Here is a 15,504-nt window from a genome sequence, read left to right on the forward strand (position 1 = left end):
TATATATAATATTTACATATTCTAAGCATATGAATAATAATTACTATTGCTCTCATAATCTCATAAAAGTAACTGGATAGACATGTGGAACCTTACTATGTACATTGTAGTATCAGGTAGTACAACAGCACTACGAGATAAGCTTAAGAAACGCATGAAGCCTTGGTCACTAAACCTTTATTTACTTAAGATTTGTTTTGTTAAGATTTGAAATAGCAAAAAAAAGATTTTTTTTGAAAAATAATTGTCATACTTCATAAAGTTGTGAAATAAAACTAAATGAGAAAAGAACCATTTTTTTATGAGTGTGATGCAATTAAAAAAAAACATTATTAATAGAAAGATAAACGTATGTGTTAAACTAGTTAATCTTATTGTTGAATGGACGTGGAGAAATGTGTATTTATTTGTGAGGAAAGCATGGTTAGGTTGCATAAATAATCACTCGCTGTTAATGAGTTATTGTTTTGCTTTAATTAATATATAATGTATATGAAAAGGTTTACAATAGTTTTATAAAAGATCCCTACGTGAATGCATTCGACGACAACAATACAATTCGTACAAATCAAAGGCGCACCTTGCCTACCTGGGTTACAATTTGAGATACTAGAACTAGCTCACGGAAAAGAGGGCGTGAATTACAGAAAAAGAGAGAGAAAATGCCAGTCATGCGTCTGAATAGCTGGATACAATGTCACTGGCAGGCTCTCAGGATGACTCATCGACTGACACAAATGTTAATTTACTGTACAGACCTGTGTTTGGCTGCGATCACAACTGCTCCCTTCGCGCACCGATCCCTCGGTTAGCCTCAGAGTAACGCGAAGGAAGGCTCGGTGGATGTTAAGGGCTCTGGCTCCATACACTGACGTCTTGATCTGCCTCAGCGTAGCATGGAGTTTGAGTTACCGTGGTGATGGTCGAGGTTCCGGTTCCTCCGTGGCCGATAGTCTCGGTCAGCCTCAGCGTACCACGGAGGATCACACCGACGTTGAACGCCTGGTCTCTGCCTGTGGCTCAAGGTACCGCAAAGCCGTGCTTCAGCTCTCCCACCCGCCGTTCCCGTACCTCTCCGCGTGTCACGACCAACCTTCTGGTCTTAAAATGCTCAGTGTATGAGCACGTTTTTCTAAAAACTCGGCCAACTCGGAATACTTTGGAAAGTGTGCTAACATCCCAATCTGCTCTCCTGCATGTGCGGGGTTAGGTTCGGTACTTTGGTCTCAGTCTCCTAACTTGCCTTCCCAAAGCTTCCTGGACTCGGTATCTAAACGCACACTTAGAATGTGGACGAACCAAATGTCCCAGTAATCAACTGGTAGCTTCATGTTCGTCAGACCTCGGACTATGCGCGTGATTCGTCGACAAATGTCCTAAGCTCTAGGGCCGATTCCATTCTAAGCGAACGTATACTTAGCAGCGCATCTAAGTAGTTACTGACGATGACCCGAGGCTTATCGTAACGGGATTTTAGGCCGTTCCAGGTCAAGGTGAAATTTGCGCTCGTCGTCACGACATCTTTTACGAAGTTGGCAGCCGATCCAGTGAGGCGAGATTTCAAGTACTGCAACTTTGTGGCATTTAATACTTTGGTGCATCGTGCACTAAGTCCGTGAAGAGGTCGCAAGAACTATTCCACTCGGTGTACTCCCCGCAAAACGTAGGTAAATCAAGCTAAGGTAATTTTGTCGGACGCAAATCTGTGTCGATAGGTTCATTGAGGTTTAGGGCTGGTTGGGTTTTATCGCCTTCGGCTTCATACTGCGTCAAAAGCGTCTATAAATAGTCGACCGCAGTTTCGTAATCGCTTTGCATACTAACAGATGCATTGTCCGTCACGTAACGATCTTCTTTTGCATTGTCACGGAATATTATTTCATCATGCGTTTTCCGTGAATCGGCCTAAGTGGCGTTTATCGAGTCTAACCTTGATTGTACAATATTCTAATTTATAGTGTTACTGGCTCTGACCTTCATCCTCGCGATAATTTCCTCGATTTTAACTATACGCGTGGCCTGCAACGTGAGGAGGCGGTTTAAGGAAACAGCAGCCATTGTAACACCACGTGCCTATCCACGGTGACGATTTTAATCACTATGCAGTAAACCTGGTTATTAAAAGGTATCAAGACTAATACAGTAAATTTAACTTATCTAGACACGACTAGTTACGAAACCAACCACGCTTCCTCACCCGGGGCACCAATGTTAAACTAGTTAATCTTATTGTCTGATGGACGTGAAAAAATGTGTATTTATTCGTGAGCGCAGCGTGGTTAGGTTGCATAAATAATCACTTGCTGTTTATGAGTTATTGTTTTGTTTTCATTATTATATAATGTATATGAAAAGGTTTACAATAGTTTTATAAAAGATCCCTACGTGAATGCATTCGACGACAACAATACAATTGGTACAAATCAAAGGCGCACCTTGCCTACCTGGGTTACAATTTGAGATACTAGAACTAGCTCGCGGAAAAGAGGGCGTGAATTACAGAAAAAGAGAGATAAAATGCCAGTCATGCGTCTGAATAGCTGGATACAATGTCACTGGCAGGCTCTCAGGATGACTCATCGACTGACACAAATGTTAATTTACTGTACAGACCTGTGTTTGGCTGCGATCACAACTGCTCCCTTCGTGCACCAATCTCTGGGTCAGCCTCAGCGTAGCATGGAGTTCGAGTTACCGTGGTAATAGTCAAGGTTCCGGTTCCTCCGTGGCCGATAGTCTCGGTCAGCCTCAGCGTACCACGGAGGATCACACCGACGTTGAACACTTGGTCTCTGCCTGTGGCTCAAGGTACCGCGAAGCCGTGCTTCAGCTCTCCCACCCGCCGTTTCCGTACCTCTCCGCGTGTCACGACGAACCTTTCGAAGCCACTGGGACTCTACTTGAAAGCTTGTATTGTTTTTTAGGTTAGGCACCGAAAAGGGACAACTTAGTGTGATCTGGGCAGCAACTGCCATCCACTTAAGCTCTTCTCTCCCGTCCGCGCGCGTTCGTCTCTCAAACTTGAATGCGTCCAACTTGGAGGCCCTTGCGCTCGCTCTCTTGCCTCTTCCTCCCTTCTCTCCCACTGTTATGTGCGCAAGACGCCTGATGGCGCCACTCTCTGCGCAACGTGACGTGCACCTCAAGTTTCAATCGTCGTCGTGCTTAAAACTCCCGAACATTCCGCCCACCTTCGTCTAACAGACGAACTCTAAACTTCGACACTCTCGGGTTTGGTGGAGTCTGGCTCCTCTGAGTCTAAGATGAATGGTGCAAGGCACACGATATGGCGTGAAAAGGTGCTGGAAGCAGTCTTTACCATGACTACGCGTACGAGACCATCGTCGCTGAGGTGCGCCTCAGTGACGCATCCCAAAGGCCACTTCGATGGTGGGTAGCGATTATCTTTCACCAAAACGAACTGCCCACCTTGAAGTTTTCAGTGCTACTCCGCCATTTGCCCCTTTCTTGTAGATGCTGTATATACTTCTGGGACCATCGTTTCCAAAATTGGAATGTGATACGCTGAAGTAGTTGGTAATCCTTAAGTCGGTTGGTTGGGCCGGCTGGAGGCTTGGTGTTGGGTAAGAAACTAGGCGCAGATCTGATAAGAAATTTGGCTGGTGTAAGAGCATCTAGATCATGGGGGTCTGACGATATTGGACCGAGAGGACACGAATTAAGGCATGCTTCGATCTCAGCCAGGACGGTAGAAAGGTCTTCGAAGGTTAGGCTATGGTCCCCTACAGCTCTTCTTAAGTGGTGTTTTACTGACTTTACACCAGTTTCCCACAACCCCTTATAGTAAGGGGTTGTTGGTGGTATAAAAGGCAATCAGGGTACCAGTGAATAAAGATACCAGTCATCAAAAATAAACAGTGCTATTTCAAATACCCTTTATTAAAAAATTAACCTTTTTTTACCTAGTGCCATTACCCATTTTTCTAATTAATGATGTATTACTTTAAAAAAATCATTATTGATCATAGCAAACAGTGAGCAAAAGGTAAACATTATGAATATTAATATACAAAATGTAAGATTGATCTTCTTTAATGTTGTTGGCTGGAGTCTTTACAGTAAATCAAGGGACAGTGTGGTGGATAGGATCAAGTAGTGTTGATTGGATTTACCATTTTTAGCACTTTCCACTATTTTCCAGTATATGAATATATATATATATATATATATATATATATATATATATATATATATATATATATATATATATATATATATATATATATATATATATGTGTCTTTATCAACGGTGACTTATGCGGACATTATTGTGTGAAAAAAGGATATTATAAGAGCAAAATCGTACTTATGCGGACTGTTCTCATAACTTTTCAATGTTACTAGTATATATTCTAAAAGTACGTAAAGTCATCATAAGACACCTTACATACATATATATTGTGATGTGTCGTACCTTGCTCACCTTGCAGTCAGCAGCAAGACACGGCACATATAAAATTATTCTTTATTATGATTTACTTTAGGGCTAAGCAGATAGGAGAGGTAGCTAGCAATCAGTATACATCCAAGCATTTATTTGAATTTATTAATAACTCAGAACTCATTAGTATTTCTATAAAACGCTTACTCTGCCCAACGATCCGACTTGTCCTGACTCTATACAACCTCAGCCCTGCACCCGCTGCACACAGTCAAGGGCTGGCAGTGTTGCCTATAGTAGGGATAAGTGAAGGGATAGGTCGGTACAAGGGCCGTGGGTGGGGTAGTATTGGTGTGCATAGTGCCGCCTCGCCTCTTGTCAGCTACTACAACATACGTTCCTACCGTGACGTCGGTTTCCACGTCACAAACCCCCCTTCACAAACCTTGGCTTCACCTTGATTTTTCCGCTAGTCCTAAGGGGTGAGCAATTGTTGACGCTAAATACCCTATGAGGAACGAATGTGTAAATAGGTGTAGAGTATCTGTTTGCGTATAAGTATTGGAGATCGTCTACTTTTTCAGGATTTGGCAAAAAATACTGGTCGGCCTACATTAGCGGCCTTGTCAGTGTAATAAGTAGTGTAGTGTCGCGGTGTTGTGTGTGGTGTCAGTGTAAAGCACTAGTTATTACCGCTTCCCTACTGTCGGATAGTCTTATACGCAGGTACACTCACTTGTGCTTACAATAAACTTAAAAGTAACATACGATGCCTGATATTGAGGGATGTCGTATTATCGGACACAAAAAAAATTGACTGTGGCAATAAATAAAAAGTTGCACAACTGAAACAAAAAGACTCTTTCTTTTTTAGAAATAGCAAATTACGTCAATAAGTAAATTTTTAATATTACGAAACGACAAAAAAATGACTTCGTACTTTTTAATTGGTCAGAGCCAGAAGGGCTCTTCCCTGCTCCCCCCATAAATGCCATAGTGCTATTCGCACTTTACAATTTTACTTACCTGCCCTTCGAAATCTCCCTGTGCCCAAACTCAGCCAACACCTTGGCTGGTAACAAGACGAAGGAAATCCTCAAGCTGCAGTAAGAAATTAAGATAGGAAATAGACGGGATAGAAGGGAACAGTTAAGTGTTTTATTGACGTGTATGGAGAAAAAAACGTATGCCGCCGTCCCCCCGTAATCAGAATAAATATATAGATCTGCCTGATGCGCTAGCTGATTATCTGCTTGTTTTTAGTTAGTCATTCGTTTCTTTCCTTTTTCTTTGTGTGGGTAAAGAAATTGTAAAGCCCTTATCTTTCGGTCAAAGGAATATATTTATTACAAAATATTATACAATATCGAGGATAAAAGAAAAAAAAAAAATACATAATAATAGAATATGACAGAAATTCGTAGAAATAATGAAAAAATCAATCCTTTATTTGGGATTGGTAAGAAAAAGCAAAAAAAATAAGAAAAAATATGAAAAAAATTAAGAGGTCGAGAAGAAAAAAAAAAAAAAATTTTCTAACTGTAGGGATAGTCACTGCACACTTCCTAGTGAGCTCGCCTGCCTTGCCCAATGAGCTCGCCTTTCCGCCGCCTAGAGTTCACAACAATGTGGGCAGTTTGCGACGCTCAAGCTCTTTTTGTCGCATTTGTGGCAAAACCTTTTCGCTGGGTCGCGTGTCAGACACCGCACATAGTAATGCCCCAGATCCCTGCACTCCCGACATCCCTGATTAGGAGTCGAAATGGCTTCCAGAATCTGCACCGGTTCCTCTGCCAGAAGGTCAGCTTCTGGAATGAACGGTGGGGGTCCAGGCACTCCCCTTGACCAAGCCACCTGCAAGTCCAGGAACCGTGGAATTCCCTCCGTTACTGGAATCACTTGAAGGGATGGTGGTACTGCTCGTCGGAGTGGGCAGGACAGCGCCGATGCCGTCAGGGGCACGTATCCTCGCTGTACCAGGTGAATCTGCCTGAGCACCAATTGGATCCTCTCCATGTCACCCACTGACCGAGGTTTCTCCGCCGGGGTGCTGGCGATCTCCAGGAGCTGGTCCAACATCTCGGGGTTTAGCTAGCCCACCGGTTCCAGGTTGGGACGGATCTGGCGTGCCGTGGTTCTTCTTTGCGCCTGTGTCGGGATCAGTGGTGGCAAGTTATACCCTTGGGGGCAAGGAACCACATCTGCCTCCCTCACTAGTGCCGGAGGCTCACTGATCTCCCTTGGTGTGGGTGGCCCCTCGGCCCCGATATATCGTAACTGGCCATCGGCTTCGGTCAGTACCCTAGGCTGCGGTCTCCTTCCCGCTGGTTGCCTTGATTGGATGGTCAAGTGTGCTTGGTGGGTGACCACGCCTGGTCGTCTCCGATCTTCTTCGCTTGGCTCGCGATACAGGTCGTCGAGACGGGGATCCCGTCCTCGCTTCGACGCGTCTGCCCAGGCCTTGCGCCCAGTTGGTTGGCGCAGGATTTTTTGCCCTCTCATGATTGGTATCTCTAGGGATATAGCTCACTTTAGATTCATTGTCAGCCAACTGGCGTGGGCGGGTGTACCGCTTGAGGTCATTAATACGAGTTTTTACTAATTTTCCTGTCGCGTTGTCCCTCACTTCCACTACTACGTCTGAGAGCAATTGAGTTACTATACAGGGAACTAAAAATTTGAGCGCAAGTTTAGCAGCAAATCCTTGGGTTTCTTAGAATAGTACGTGATTTCTCCGCATCACACTGTCTTCTAGCACAAACGATTCTGTCTTTTGCCCCCGATTGTAATATTCCGTCTGCTTCTCTCGCGCTGATTCGAGGTGCTTCACTACAAAATTCATAATTATGTCTAGGTGGCTAATCCTATCTGTTCACAATGTTGTATACGTCAGATTTAATGGCGCAGCGGCGTGTCACGGTTCGAAAGTGCTATTGGATTGCGACTGAAGTTCGGGAACGCTGAAGTCAATTTTGTGGATGCTTGCTCCATCGTATTTATTGCGAATGCGAACTCCTGCAAGTGTGCATTTCACAACCGGTGATCTTTATCTAGGAACGAGTTTATCATCGGGTTTAAAGTGCGAATCACGCACTCTGCCAAATTAGCTTGTGCGTGATATGGTGGAATGGTTGAGTATTCGATGCCATAAATTTCGCACATTCCCTTTAGTTCCCTGTTGACAAACTCCGTACCGTTGTCAGTTAAGGTATATTTTGGCTTTCCCCATCGGTTTAACACTAATTCTTCTACTGCTTTTTGGATGCTCTTACCGTCTGCTTTTTGGAGTGCTTTTAACTCTACGTACTTAGTAAATAGGTCTTGAATAATCAGTATATACTTGTGTATATACTTGTGTCCATTTTTCGACGGAGGTTGTGGCCCTGCGATATCCATTGCTATGGCCATCCATGGTTGTTCAGTAATTTGTTCCCCCATGAAACCGGCAGAAGCTTTCTGTAGGACTTTTTGCTGTTGGCAGTCTTGACATTCCCGGACATACTGGACTATATCTTGGAAGTACCCGGGCCAATAATAATAATTGGCGAGGCGAGCATAAGTTTTCTCCACACCTAGGTGGCCTGCTTGGGGGGCGTCGTGGGCATCGTGTAGTGCCTGGACTCGGTGTTCCTTTGGTAGGACGATTTTCCATTCATCGAGGTCCTCCATCGTTGAGCTAACAATAGGGTTTGGTTTGTGGAAGAAAAGGGCTCTGTTTTCATATTTTCAATTTGGAAATTCCCGTAGAGCCACCTGTACCTCCTTGACTCACTTTAAGAACCATTCATCGCGTACTTGCTCGATATCAGGCGTAATTACTGCGACTGAATTTTCTTGGGCACGGAATAGGGCATCTGAAACTTAATGTAGTTTTTCTTTCCTATAGACAAACTCCGAGTCGTATGCCTGCAACGCAGTGTCTCACCAAGCCAGTTTCCTACTGAGTCCTTTTATCTATTGAGCCATAACACGCTGCTGTGGTCAGTAATTACTGTTACCCGTTCCCCCTGCAGATATTCTCTAATCGATCTACAGCCCACAGCACAGCCAAACATTTTTTCTCAGTCATGGTGTAGTTACGCTCCGGCTTGCTTAGTGTGCGGCTGTCATAACATATCAGGTGTTCTTCACCTTCAAGGGTTTGGTTTAACACTGCGGCCACAGCATTGTCACTGGCGTCTGTTTGTAGTACGAACGGTTGCGTAAAGTCAGGCCTCGATAGGACTGCGGCTTTGGTCAGGGCTTGCTTGAGGCTCTCAAAGGCTGACTGCTGCTCCTCAGTCCATTGCCATTTTATGTCTTTGGACATTTGTTTCGTTAGGGTCGATTTCTTTTTGGTGAGATCGGGGATAAATCTGGAATACCATCCAATCATTCCTATGAATCTCTCAAGTTTTTTGAGGGTGGTGGGAACGGGGTATTCTAAGATTGGCTGGACTTTGTTAACATCTGTCCTAATTTCTTTCTCGTCCACCACGTACCCAAGGTACTTAACTTCTCCACATCCGAATTTTGATTCATCGTGGTTAATCACGAGGTTTGCCTCCTTAAGTGCCCTCAGAACAATCTTCAACCACTTAAGGTGTTCTTCGAACGTTTTAATGACAATTATTATATCGTCCATGTACGTGTAAACGTAGGGTTTGCACTCCGGTTTAATAATCTGATCCATGATGGTCTGGAATGTCGCTGGGGCGTTGGTCAGTCCGTAGGGCATGCGCACATATTCATACAATCCTCTAGCAGGTACAGCAAAGGCTGTGTATTCCTTGCTATTTTTATCTAAAAGGATTTGATGATAGGTCTCACTAAGGTCGATTTTTGATATGTACCTGGCTCGGCTCAGTTTGTCCAACATATCTTTTATGAGTCGCTTGGGATAAGCGTTTTTTCGCGTTATTTTGTTTAATTTTCGGTAATCTATACAAAATCGAAATTTGCCGTTGGCTTTTGGTGCTAGAAGAGGACAGCTACACCACGCGCTTTTGGATTTCTCGATGATTTTCTCATGCAACAGACGATCTATCTCATCGTATAAAATCTGTAGGACTTCAGGCGTTTACCGTCGGTGACGTTGTTTAATTGGAGGTTGTTCTTGGACGTCTATGCTATGTTTGGCTACGGTAGTAATGCCAAGCTTTTCCGAGCGAGGAACGATCAGTTCATCGAGGATTTTTACAAACTCTTGTTCCTCGGAAGAAGTCATCGTTATCAATCCTTCCGTAGCAGTGACTGCTGTTGGGCGTTTCTGATCACTCTCTTTGCCCTTTAACGTATGGCATGAACTTGTGGGAGTACACCATACATCCTTACCGTAATCTACAATAACTTGGAACCTTTTCAGAAAATCTATCCCAAAAATGGCTTCGTACTCCAACTTGTTCACTAATTCCAACGTCAGTATCTTGGTCGTTTGCCCGATGGTTATCGGAACATTTATGGTTCCTTGAACTGGAAGTATCTTTTTGTTGTCAACAGAAATCGTAGCGCGACAGGGTTGGAAATTTTTCAGCCACCTAGTTATTTTTTTTTCCTACATAACAATGTACCGCACCGTTATCCACGAGTGCCTGTGTTCTAATACCTGCGACATCAAGTGGTAAATAGTGACGTGGGTCTTCGGCCAACGCCAAAACCTGTATTACTTTTCCAGTTCCATGTGGGTCCCACCCAAGTCCTTGAACGGTGGCGGACACTACGTCCTCGGTGGACGGTAGAAAACTTGGCTCCGGCCGTTCCTTCCGTCCGTTGTTTCGGCAATGGGTGCTTCCTTTTCCTTCCCCAGCACCTAGGCCCTTACTGTGCACATGGTCGGTTATGAAACTGATTTTTTTTATCACTTCGGTTGTCCAGCGTAGTAAGGTGGTGATAAAACTTATCCAATGATTTTGGAAGTTCGACAGAGCCACCTTTAAAAAATTTCCCCGCAAACACACTCGCGGTCTACTACATATTTGTGCCTCGCCTAGTTTACCTACTAGCCATGTTAAAAATGTCAGTATTGCAAGTCGTATTGCTAAACCAATTTTAAAAAGCTTTTGTCGTTCCTTGATTTCATCGGTGTTTATTACTAATGCCACCGGTTTGTATGGAGTCTCGGTTTGTTCCGGTGAGGTGGCACCGACTCCTATTGCCCCCCTCCTCTGGCGTTTCCCGGCCTCTTCATGTTACATTTAGGGCAATTATAACGCTTGTCCCCTATCTTGCCGCATTTGGTACAATATTACCTGTAGGGACAATCATTACGCCAGTGTCCAACATTTCGGCAAATAAAACATAAACGGTCTTTTTTTTCTGTAGCTGCATTTTCCCCCGGATTCTTCGTGTTATGGACGGCTGATTTTTTTCTTTGGAGGCTGATGCTTCTGCATTTTGGCGCCTTTCTGCTAGCATCATATCTTTCAACGGAGCTAGCATTTCTTCAAGGTGCTGTTGCACGGTTTTTTGCTGCTTCGTCGTTTTATCCTCTTCGACTACTTTAGCAGCCGTTGTGGTGGTTAACGCTTTCATTAGCTGCAGTTCTGTGCTATCCCCAGCGCTAGGGGTGGATTCTACCGCAGCAACTTTCTTCGACGTCAATTGTTCTCGGGAAACAAATGATCTCGCCGGAAACAAACAGTCCTCTGGTGGTGGAGGTGGCCGATATTCTCTGTCTTGCTGTTGGGTTAATTGACCATTTTTGCCCAACAGCAGAAAGTCATTAAAGCTGCCTATTTGCGCTCTGGCGATCCTCCCACGATAGTATGGACGAAGATTCCTGTACGCCCGAGTTGTACTGGGGTAAGTTAGGCATTTAGGATGCCACCGTGGGGTTACGCTCACCTCCTCCTTGTACATGGCGGAGTGTGTCACGGTATCCCGGTTGTGTGTTATAACCGTACATAACAGTTGTTGGGGCTTCTAGATGGTCATTTGTAGATTTCTTGTTTGACCATGTTACCCGACGTTCACTCGCATCGCAATTTACCCTGTTCGCGGCTCCCAAATTTCTTGGTGGCCATTGTTACCGAGTGCCCAAGTTCTCCCGTCACCCCGTCCTACTTGTTCCCCTATATTTTCTCTAGGAGCCCCACTTGCCCCCATCATGGGTTCCAAGTTAAGTAACGGATTTGCAGCCAACACGTTCGATGGTCTATTCGTGAGATTTTGAATTGCATCTTCTTTAGGCCATTCGTATGACCTTCTGTAGTATTGCGATTCCTCGTATGTGTGCGTCAACTTTTGTGCATCGCGCACTACTGATTTCATTTCATCTTGATTGTCTACTGCTTTTGCATTATCGAGACCACGACGCACTTGCTCACTTACAACTTCACGGAATTGCTGAGGTGCGGCTGTCGAGGCGTTGGCGTGATCGCCATCTGCCACGCTAGTGTTCGTCGTCGATGATTCGTTAAGTACGAATCTGGTTTTGCGGCCTTTTTTGGCCTCTCCGCTGTGTCTGAAAGCTCCATGGCCGAATTATTCCGATCTATTTGCGTGATTTCGTCTATGTCTCTGTTCCATGTATTAACTGTTGGTTCGATGTATTTTCTATTTAAAAAACGCTGCGACCGATTTCTAGCTTCTGTTACGGTCCCATTACTTGTCAATTCTAATAATATTAAATATTAAAATATTTTCCCGTCCGTAAATTGTTTAATAATATCTGCGATTACTCTCGTTATCGTCTCATGGCTTAATGCCTGCAGTTCGTCCCCCCCGGTCACGCTTGCACTAAAGGAAAATTCCAAGTCCTCTAGTGAAACCGTCATGTTTACGTGTACGTTGTACTAGAGGTTACCCAAAACAAAGCCGGACAATAGAGAATATACTGTACGTTTGTAGCACTTTGTTTTTACTGTAAGGCTAATGTAGGGCTCTATTCAAACAAGTTTTTTAAAATACCGTATTTTCGTACTAGTAATCTGCTATACTAATGTAAACACTGTATTTATCCTACTATTGAACTTTTACTTCGTGTCTTAATAACTTTACCCGATACACCATTTACATTGCATGATGACTATCAATACCGTACAAGGTCACACCTCAAAATAAAAAAAAGATACGTTATTATTATTTTACTTGCACCCAAGCAAGAGCAAAACGGTAGTGCAAAAACGAACGACCAACAGACAATACGATTTTCAAACACAATGGATACTTAAGTGTGACACACTTGCATATTTATTATTTTATATTATACACACAGCTTGCCATCAAAATTCATGTAGCGATACAGCGGTTGATCATATCTCCTATACACACATGTTAAATAATTACAGAGGCCAGGCAGTGCACGTAAGCTGATCTACCTGCCTAGGCATACGGCGTGCACACAAAATGGCCGCTTAAAGCACTGCGCCGAGAAATTGCCCGTACTACTAGTCGAGCGCCATGTTATGTGTCGTGCCTTGCTCACCTTGCAGTCAGCAGCAAGACACGGCACATATAAAATTATTCTTTATTATGATTTACTTTAGGGCTAAGCGGATAGGAGAGGTAGCTGGCAATCAGTATACATCGGAGCATTTTTTTGAATTTATTAATAACTCAGAACTTATTAGTAATTCTATAAAACGCTAACTCTGCCCGACTATCTGACTTGGCCTGACTCTATACAACCTCAGCCTTGCAGGTGCAGGTTCCGCAGTTGCTGCTCGGCACAATGCTTGTCTACGGTAGGGACGGGATAAATAGAAAATAGGCCTACCGTTCTTTTGCTACAGCAGGGGTCTCTCTGTAGCACTATCCTTGGGTACCGGAAGATCCGACGAGCAGAGGTTGGCACTCGAACCCAGCAGTCCTTAACAGCGTGTGTGAAGGTCGTAGTGGCAGTCTGGGTAGCCAACAGGTAGCCGTTGTTGTGCGTTTCCGGTGGCCGCTTGGTACAGCACACAGTCGTATCTTACACACACACCCGTAGATCTATATAATGTTGCGGAGCCCACGGATTATACGTCCTGGCGGGAAGCAGACAAGACGGAGAGTAACTTTCTTGTCGCCTTGCTGATTCGTGCTCCCTGATGCTATAGCTACCTGCCTGTGTATGTATCGGTGCGCACACGCACCCACCGCTGCACACAGTCAAGGGCTGGCAGTGTTGCCTATAGTAGGGATAAGTGAAGGGATAGGTCGGTACAAGGGCCGTGGGTGGGGTACTGTTGGTGTGCATAGTGCCGCCTCTCCTCTTGTCTGCTACTACGACATACCTTCCTACCGTGACGTCAGCTTACCACGTCACAATATATTTATATATATATATATATATATATATATATATATATAAGTTTCAAGTTGCTTTAAACGTGAAACTTCGGACGGTTAGGAGTGGTGTTGAATGGCACAAAATCAGACACAAGTTGATGCAGAAAGAAATATAACTGTAATTTTAATAACAATAATAATTGTAAATAACAATACATCATATTTAAATTAAAACAATGTTACAATGTTGATTACCCGAATCAACAATTATGTCGCTTTAGGTGTTACAAGCTTACATTAACAACTTTACATCACACAACAATTATACAATACAGTTTTATATTTGGTGCGAACACATACAGCGCTTGTAGCTAACTGACTAGAGTACGTGGACAACGAGAGGCGAGGGTGGTGATGACGGTTGAGCTGTGTGCTTTCATAATGACTCATGAGAATCATGAGTCGCACCAGCGGCTAAGTTTGTAAGTGTTAAATACAACAAACTTACATCCCCTGTCCCTGAGAGGATTCGGCAGGAACAGGATCGTAAGGGATGATTTTACTTTTATGAAAAATATTTAAGCTTTTTTTCTTTCTCTCACCGGTATCTATTTCGTAAATGGATTCGGATAATTTTTTTTGTTATTTTAAATGGACCTATCCGGACTGGATCTAACTTCTTTTTATTCATCTTATTACTTCTCTGAATATAAACTAAATCATTTTTTCGATATTCTATATTTTTAGTATGTTTATCATAATACTGTTTGTTTACAATATGTGATCTGTTGGCATTTTTTTGTGCTAGAGATCTGTTAAAGTCTAAATTATTATTTATATTTGTGTTTAGTTCTCTTGGAATTATTGAGTTATCCTCTCCTGTTAATAAATAATTGGCTGAAAACCCCGTCGAGCTATGTATCGTATTATTATATTCGCGAATACATTGTTCTGCAATAACAGACCATGGTTTATGTTTATTTTCGTATATTCTACAACGGATTCTGTTTATCAAAGTTTGATTAGTCCTCTCATTCTGTCCGTTTGTAAATGCACAATCTACTGCTGTTAAAATTAATTGAATATTTTTCTGATTTAAGTAATTTTTAAATTCTGTGGAATTTATCCCCGGATATTGATCTGTTAAAATCATCTCAACCGTTTTTACTAAATGAATGAAATCCCGTGCTATTTGTGTTTTTGATGTCAAAATAAATGCGTATCGAGTTAATTGGTCCACCATCAAGTGTAAGTATTTTTTTGGGGATCTGTTTCCACTGAAACCTCCAATTATATCTAATGATAGTATTTCTAACGGTTTTGACGCTGGACCTAATTGCGACAACGGAGCTTTAAAATTGCCAAATCTCGTTTTATTTTTTATACATATTTCACAACTTCTGCAAACAAGTTTAATATGTTTATGCATATTCTTAAAATATATGACTGGTGTAATTGTTAATAACATTTGTTTGACACCAATATGCCCTTGTGAATCGTGCAGTTTCTTAAGAACCATTAAACCAAATTTTTCTGTTAAATATATTTTTTCTGTCCTATTTAGATTTTTATATATAATATTATCTTTTATATTACAATATTTATCACGAACTAACTCTTTTTGATCATTCAAGATATTTTTCAATGTTAAAAAATTTACTATCTTTATTTTTGATTTCTCAACATTGTTGTCATCAGACAAAACGGGATTTCTTGAAAGACAATCAGCCTCCGAATTGTCTTTTCCTGGATTGTACTGAATATCAAATTCGAATTGCGATATATAATTTAAAATATGTAAGAGTTCTGTATCTTTACAATTTTTTATATTAAAATTTTGTAAAGGCTTGTGATCAGTGAATACTTTAAAATGTAGGCCTATTAAATAATACTGCCAATATAAAATGGCTTCT

General features: G+C 42.6%; 1 protein-coding gene across 1 annotated transcript in view; it reads right to left on the reverse strand.

The window, feature by feature from the left end:
* phr6-4 ((6-4)-photolyase) overlaps positions 1–15,504 on the reverse strand; it is an 880,148-nt gene that overhangs the window by 37,879 nt on the left and 826,765 nt on the right. The window lies entirely within an intron of this gene.

This window comes from Copidosoma floridanum, unplaced genomic scaffold, assembly GCF_036245765.1.
Source record: "Copidosoma floridanum isolate Cflo_tuat_1 unplaced genomic scaffold, Cflo_Japanese_pri ptg000005l, whole genome shotgun sequence".
In the NCBI taxonomy this organism is placed as follows: domain Eukaryota; kingdom Metazoa; phylum Arthropoda; class Insecta; order Hymenoptera; family Encyrtidae; genus Copidosoma; species Copidosoma floridanum.